The following is an 8,618-nucleotide window of genomic DNA, read 5'->3' as shown; positions in this document are numbered from 1 at the left end:
GTGCCGGTAAAAAAAAAAAATGGCCGCCGGCGCGTGCGCAGATGGGATCTCGGGACCCAGTTCTCGAGAGATGAGATCTGAAATCTCATCTCTCGAGAGCTGGGTCCCGAGATCCCATCTGCGCACGCGCGGCGGCCATTTTTTTGCAGGCACCACCGCGCGCACACAGGGAACCCAGGGAAAATGGCCGCCGGCGCGTGCGCAGATGGGATCTCGGGACCCAGCTCTCGAGAGATGAGATTTCAAATCTCATCTCTCGAGAACTGGGTCCCGAGATCTCATCTGCGCACGCGCCGGCGGCCATCTTTTTACCGGCACACAGGGAACCGAGGAAATGCCGGGGCTCTGGCCTGTCGCATAATGTTGGCAGAGCCCCGGGCATCGACGGGCACACAACGCGGCACCGGACACACCCGCAGCAGCGGCCAGCAACCGCCGGACGCCCCCGATCACAGCCTAGGTAAGGTATGTCCGCTTTGTAAGACGCACCCCTGTTTTCCCCCCAAATTTTGGGGAAAAAAAGTGCGTCTTACAAAGCGGAAAATACGGTATTTATATCGCATATTTTTTATTTGTATATCATGCACTTTATTTTCACTATCTATTTGTATTTATGACATACTTGGATAGATAATATTCAACAATAATGCACTTTATAATTGTCTTGGGTAAATAATATTCAACAATAATGTATTCACTACAAAGCTTTTCATGCTATTGTGTTTATTTTTCGGACATGTTATGTAGAATATGCACTTATGCACTTTAATATTTTACCATTGCACTGACAGTTTGGTCTAACACCATTAAGTCACTTTATATCTAATATATAAAGCTCAAAGTGTGTATGTATGTGTGTATGTCCGGGATAGGCATCCACACCGTCGCAGCTACAGCCACAAAATTTGACATAGTCACACGTCTGGACCCCGAGAGCGTCCTAAGCTATGTTGTGAGGCGAAATTTTAACCCTGCGCGTTCCAATTCACCAAACAATTTTGCCCCTATCTACATACTGGGGGAAAAAGTGTGTGCGTGTCAAGCCCCGCCCCTCATTATGATGTCATAATGCCCCTATTTGCATACTGGGGAAACAGTGTGTGCGTGTCACAATGGTTGCCATGGCGACGCTGATGTCATCATAGGTTGCAAGCCCTGCTGCCGCTCATTATGATGTCATAATGGTTGACTATGGAAAGGAGGATGTGTGATGAGTATATGGGCACCGGACTATGGGGTGGAGGATATGTATGATGGGTATATGGGAACGGGACTATGGGATTGAGGATGTGTGATGGGTATATGGGCACTGGACTATGGGATGGAGGATATGTTTGACGGGTAATGGGCATGGGACTATGGGATGGCGGATATGTATATGGGCACCGGACTATGGGATGGAGGATATGTATGATGGGTATATGGGAATGGGACTATGGGATGGAGGATATGTATGATGGGTATATGGGCACTGGACTATAGGATGGCGGATATGTATGATGGGTATATGGGCACGGGACTATGGGATGGAGGATATGTATGATGGGTATATGGGCCTGGGACTATGAGATGAAGGATGTGTGATGGGTATATGGACACTCGACTATGGGATGGCGAATATGCATGATGGGTATATGGGCATGGGACTATGGGATGGAGAATATGTATGATGGGTATATGGGCATGGGACTATGGGATGGAGAATATGTATGATGGGTATATGGGCATGGGACTATGGGATGGAGGATGTGTGATGGGTATATGGGCACTCGACTATGGGATGGAGTATATGTATGATGGGTATATGGGCACGGGCCTATGGGATCGTGAATATGTATGATGGGTATATGGGCACGGGACTATGGGATGGAGGATAATTATAATTTTCTATAACTAACCACAGTTAGTTACTATGCCTGGGCAGCTCCGGGCTCTTCAGCTAGTACTGTATATATGTTTTTTTGTAGCTATGTATTCTTCTATTCACTTTATATATTACTATCTATTAATATTTGATGAGTTAAACATTTTTGTATTCTTTATTTCAATTCTCTATTCTTCCTCATATCTGAAAACATTCTTTATCTATTTCCTTGTTTCTCCCCTTCCTTGCTACTGCTGCGGTTAATATCATAGGTTGCGATGTGCGCTGATCACTGCGATGTATGCTTCTGCCGGCTTCCTGTGTTTGCCGTCGTCATGGTGACGCGTCTCTCTTCAGCCATCCGTACCACCTCCTTGCTCTGACGCGTCGGGCGGGGAGCGGGCCGAGCGTCTTTTGAAGCTGACCCGTGCTGACGTCACATGGAATTCGCCGCTGGAAGTGCCATTAACTGACCGCTGTGACTGGCATAACGGGCTTCCTATAAATACATCATTAAAGAGCTACTGCACTAGCACACTCCCTTAAGAAGAAGCTTAGCCGTGAAACGCGCATCAGGGGTGCCACGGCCTTCCAGGTATACCGTTTATCAGCAGTAACCCTTTCCTTTTCCTTTCTGGCAGCTTATATACTTTGCCCTGTCTAGCCAGCATGTTTATTCATTTCACTATGTATCACCCTGTATAGCATGTCTGTCCATATATTGCACCTTGCACTTATACGGCATATGGCTATTACAGCCATTTCAGGATTAGGATCCAGCTGATTTCAATGGGGTTTTTTACATAAGATCAATTTTTTATTTATTCATATATTGACCTTTTTTTAGTAGTTATCCTTTTTGGAAGCATTTATATTATTTGCAGCATTAATTATTATCTACTATTTTTTGGGACACCTTTATAACATAGTAACATAGTTATTAAGGATGAAGGAAGACTTTAAGTCCATCTAGTTCAACCCATAACCTATCCTAACTTGCCCTAACATGTTGATGCAGAGGAAGGCAAAAAAAACCCATGTGGCAAACAGTAAGCTTCACATTGGGGAAAAAAATTCCTTCCCGACTCCACATACGGCAATCAGACTAGCTCCCTGGATCAACGCAATATTAAGGAAACTAGTGTATATACACTGTAATATTATACTTTTCAAGAAAGGCATCCAGTCCCTTAAATTTTATTAGGGAATCACTCATTACAGCATCATATGGCAGAGAGTTCCATAGTCTCACTGCTCTTACAGTAAAGAATCCGCGTCTGTGAGTATGCTTAAACCTTCTTTCCTCCAGATGTAGAGGATGCCCCCTTGTCCCCATCACGGGTCTAAGAGTAAAAAGATCATTAGAAAGGTCTTTGTATTGTCCACGCATATATTTATACATTGTAATAAGATCATCCCTAAGCCTTCGTTTTTCCAAACTAAATAACCCCATAATTATACATCTTGTTCATTCTACCGAAGTGCATGACCATACATTTATCCCCATTAAAGCTCATTTGCCATTTATCAGCCCAAGCTTCTAGATTACATAAATCCTCCTGTAATATAAAATTGTCCTCCTCTGTACTGATTACCCTGCAGAGTTTAGTGTCATCTGCAAATATTGAAATTCTACTCTCTATACCTTCTACAAGGTCATTAATAAATATGTTAAAAAGCGGTGGGGCCAAAACTGACCCCTGTGGTACCCCACTGCTAACCGTGACCCAGTCCAAGTGTGCTCCATTAATAACCACCCTTTGTTTCCTATCCCTGAGCCAGCTCTTAACCCACCTACACATATTTTCCCCTATCCCCATTGTTCTCATTTTATGTATCAACCTTTCGTGTGGCACCGTATCAAAAGCTTTTGAAAAGTCCATGTACACCATGTCCACTGCATTCCCTTGGTCCAGTCCTGAACTTACCTCTTCATAAAAGCTTATCAGATTAGTCTGACAGGAACGGTCCCTTGTAAACCCTTGTTGATATTGGGTCATGAGGTTATTCTTCTCCAGATACTCCAGTATAGTATCTCTTAGAAAACCCTCTAGGATTTTACCCACAGTTGAGGTTAAACTTACTGGCCTATAATTTCCAAGTTCAGTTTTTGTCCCCTTTTTGAATATTGGCACCACATTTGCTATACGCCAGTCCTGTGGTACAGACCCTGTTATTATGGAATCTTTAAAGATTAAAAAGAATGGTCTATCTATGACTGTGCTTAATTCCTGCAGTACTTGGGGGTGTATCCCATCTGGGCCCGGGGATTTGTCAATTTTAGTGATTTTTTGACGCCGCCGTACTTCCTGCTGGGTTAAGCAGGTGACATTTAATGGAGAATTTTATCCCTGATCATGTTATCCGTCATGGGATTTTCTTGTGTATATACTGTTAAAAAAAGTAATTTAGCATATTGGCTTTTTCCTCATCCTCATCCACCATTTCACCCAGACTATTTTTAAGGGTGCCAACACTATCATTTTTTAGCTTCTTACTATTTATGTTGTTAAAGAATATTTTGGGATTATTTTTACTTTCTCTGGCAATGAGTCTCTCTGTCTCAATCTTTGCTGTCTTGATTTGCTTTTACAGAATTTATTTAATTTTCTGTATTTATTTATTGCCTCAATAATGGATCAATAGATCAATAATTGAATATATGTATATGTATATATCTTTTGGAACCTCATATACTGGTGTTTAAGGCCTATTTCTTTTTGCATTTTTTTGCCCCCATATGTATTATATTGTGCTATATGGCATTCTTAATTTATTCCTAATAAAACTTTACTGATTTTATGGTATATAACTTCCATTCCTTTTTGTATAATTTGTTGATAATTGGAAGTGCCTCATATCTAGGCAATATATAATGTTGTGATTTGTAATTAAGATATAATCTGATTTCTTCACAAAGCTCCTTTGTCCTCCACTCATTACCTGTAGTAATGGCACCTGTTTGAACTTGTTATCATTATAAAAGATACTTGTTCAAAACCTCAAACAGGCACACTCCAAACTCCAGTATGGTGAAGACCAAAGTGCTGTTGAAGGGCATCAGAAACAAAATTGCAGCCCTGCACCAGGCTGGGAAGACGGAATCTGCAATAGGAAAGCAGCTTGGTGTGATGAAATCAACTGTGGGAGCAATAATAAGAAAATGGACGACATACAAGACCACTGATAATCTCCCTTGATCTGGGGTTCCACACAAGATCGTGAGATCATGGAGTCAAAATGATCACAAGAACGGTGAGCAAAAATCCCAGAACCACACGGGGGGGGGGGGGACCTAGTGAATGACCTCAATAGAACTGAGACCACCGTAACAAAGGCTACCATCAGTAATGCACTACACCACCAGGGACTCAGATCCTGCAGTGCCAGACGTGTCCCCCTGCTTAAGCCAGTACATGTCCGGGTCCATCTAAAGCTTGCTAGAGAGCATTTGGATTATCCAGAAGAGTATTGGGAGAATATCATATACTCTGATGAATCCAAAGTAGAATTGTTTGGTATAAACAAAACTCGCCGTGTTTGGAGGAGACAGAATGCTGAGTTGCATCCAAAAAACACCATACCTACTGTGAAGCATGGGGTGGCAACATCATGCTTTAGGGCGGTTTCTCTGCAAAGGGACTAGGATGACTGATCCGTGTACATGAAAGAATGAATAGGGCCATGTATTGTGAGATTTTGGGTGCAAACCTCCTTTCATCAGCAAGGGCATTGAAGATGAAACGTGGATGGGTCTTTCAGCATGATAATGATCCCAAGCACACAACCAGGGCAGTGAAGGAGTGGCTCCATAAGAAGCATATGAAGATCCTGGAGTGGCCTAGCCAGTCTCCAGATCTCAACCCCATAGAAAACCTTTGGAGTGATTTGAAAGTCTGTGTTGCCATTGTCAAAAAAAGATATATAACAAAATATTGAGATGAACTTTTGTTAATAACCAAATACTTATTTTCCACCATAATTTGCAAAATAAATCTTGCCAAATCAGACAAGGTGATTTTTCTGGATTTGTTTTCTCATTTTGACTCTCATAGTTGTGCTCTACCTATGATGTCAATTACAGGCTTCTTTCATCTTTTTAAGCAGGAGAACTTGCACAATTGGTCGCTGACTAAATACTTTTTTCCCCATTATGTACAGCTCTGGCAAAAATTAAGAGACCACTGCAAATTTTCAGTTTGTCTGATTTTTCTCTTTATAGGTATATTTTTGAGTAAAATGTAAATTGCTCTTTTATTCTATGAACCACTGACAAGACAACATATCTTCGAATTTCCAAGCACTAAATTTTGTACTTTCAGAAAATGAGAGTGTCAAAATAACAAAAAATGCAGGGCTTTCAGACCTCAAATTATGCTAAGAAAACAAGTTCATAATCATTTAAAAACAACATTACTAATGTTTTAACTCAGGAAGAGTTCAAAAATCAATATTTTGTGGAATAACCATGATTTTTCATCACAGCTTTCATGTGTCTTGGCATGCCTTCCACCAGTCTTTCACACAGCTTTTTGGCAACCTTATGCCACTCCTGGTACAAAAATTTAAGCAGTTCTTTGTTTGATGGCTTGTGACTAACCATCTTCCTCTTGACTACATTCCAGAAGTTTTCAATGGGGTTCAGGTCTGGGGATTGGGCTGGCCATGATAAGGATTTGATGTGGTGGTCCTTCACCCACACATTAATTGACCTAGCTGTGTGGCATGGCGCATTGTCCTGCTGGAAAACCAGTCCTCAGAGTTGGGGAACATGGCCTGAGCAGAAGGAATCAACTGTTTTTCCAGGATAACCTTGTATGTGGCTTGATTCATACGTCCATCACAAAGATTAACCTGTCCAATTCCAGCCTTGCTGAAGCATCCCCAAATCATCGCCAATCCTCCACCAAATATCACAGTGGGTGCAAGACACTCTGGCTTGTACACCTCTCCAGGTTTCTGTCTAACCATTAGATGACCAGGTGGTGGGCAAAGCTGAAAATTAGACTCATCACAGAAGATTACCTTACTCCAATCCTCTATGGTTCAATCCTTATGGTCTTTGGCAAACTTCAGCCTGGCTCTCCTTTGCTTCTCATTGATGACAAGCTTTTTTCTAGCTTTACATGACTTGAGCCCTGCCTCCTAGGAGCCTGTTACAAACTGTTCTTGCCATTCACTTCACCCCAGCTGCCATTTTCCATTCCTTTTGTAGGTCACTTGATGTTATCCTGCGGTCATCCCGGTCAGTGGAGAGTCATTTTCGCCCTCTGCCGGTCTGTAACTTTGTTGCCCCCAATGTCTGCTGCTTAACCTTGTTGTAATGGACTACCGTCTTAGAAATTTTAAGGATGGAGGAAACATGATGCTCACTGTATATCTCTGCTAGTAAAGCCAGAATTGAGTCCTTCTTTTCCTCACTCAAGACTTTTTTTTCAACTCCTTTGGCATGGTTAAAAGTTATTTTTCATTCCTATAACTTTTGGGATATTACTTGTTAGGCGTCGGGTTCCTGCCACTGCACAGCAGGAATCCAGAGCCTTGCACCCAGCAGTCTCCCATTCTTTTTCAGCCGCAGTGGAGCCTGCTCAGCAGATTCGTCGGTCCCGGCGCTCTGCCCAGGCCAACTCCGTGGGTTTGCTTGCTGCTGCCACCTCTGGCACAGCTATGACAATGCATGCTGCTCAGCAGCGAGATTCTCCAGGGACTAAGTCCTCATGTCGGGCCACTGAGCATGCCCGTGGAGCGATCTCCCATTGGAGATCGAGGGTCACGTGCTCAGGTCCTGCTCGTGTTCGGATTGGCCCATCCGAGAAGCCAGGAAGGTCCTGGACGCTCGTGGCTTTAAAAGGTTCACATGGCCGCTCGTCCATGCGCTAGGACAGACTGTATTTACAGACTATGTGGAGTGAGTGATGTATGCACGTATGAATGTCTCTGATGAATGACTCATTAAGAAACCCCTACCCTTGGTACGCATGAGTTGTGCAGCCTAGCCTGCTAGCGCCCAGGCTTAGGCGTAGGTAGGTCTGAGGCTGAGTCAGGCATCAGGCCTCACCAGGGACTCGGCAAGCCTCAGTGCACGTGTTCCATAGCCAGCGTCTACACTGTTCCAAATTATTATGCAAATTATATTTTTCTCTGATTTTCCTAAATAGTCGGTGCAAATGACAGTCAGTCTAATAAAAGTCATCACCGGTTAGAGTATACATCAAATTTTATTGAAGAAACCTCCCAATGATAACAGTATAATCTCCAAAATGAATAAAAACTCAAATTGCACTGTTCCAAATTATTAGGCACAGTAGAATTTCTAAACATTTGATATGTTTTAAAGAACTGAAAATGCTCATTTGCGGAATTTGCAGCATTAGGAGGTCACATTCACTGAACAAAAAGGATACTTTGGAGTTAAATAGCTTAACAGGCCAAGTTACATGTTAACATAGGAACCCTTCTTTGATATCACCTTCACAATTCTTGCATCCATTGAAATTGTGAGTTTTTGGAGAGTTTCTGCTTGTATGTCTTTGCATGAAGTCAGAATAGCCTCCCAGAACTGCTGTTTTGATGTGAACTGCCTCCCACCCTCATAGATCTTTTGCTTGATGATACTACAAAGGTTCTCAATAGGGTTGAGATCAGGGGAAAATGGTGGCCGCACCATGAGTTTATCTCCTTTTATGCCCATAGCAGCCAATGACTCAGAGGTATTATTTTCAGCATGAGATGGTGAATTGTCATGGATGAAGAT

Source organism: Dendrobates tinctorius, unplaced genomic scaffold (assembly GCF_039654945.1).
Source record: "Dendrobates tinctorius isolate UK_male_01 unplaced genomic scaffold, ASM3965494v1 ptg000092l, whole genome shotgun sequence".
Taxonomy (NCBI): Eukaryota; Metazoa; Chordata; class Amphibia; order Anura; family Dendrobatidae; genus Dendrobates; species Dendrobates tinctorius.
The sequence above is the reverse complement of the archived record's forward strand: the minus strand, read 5'-3'. Positions refer to the sequence as shown.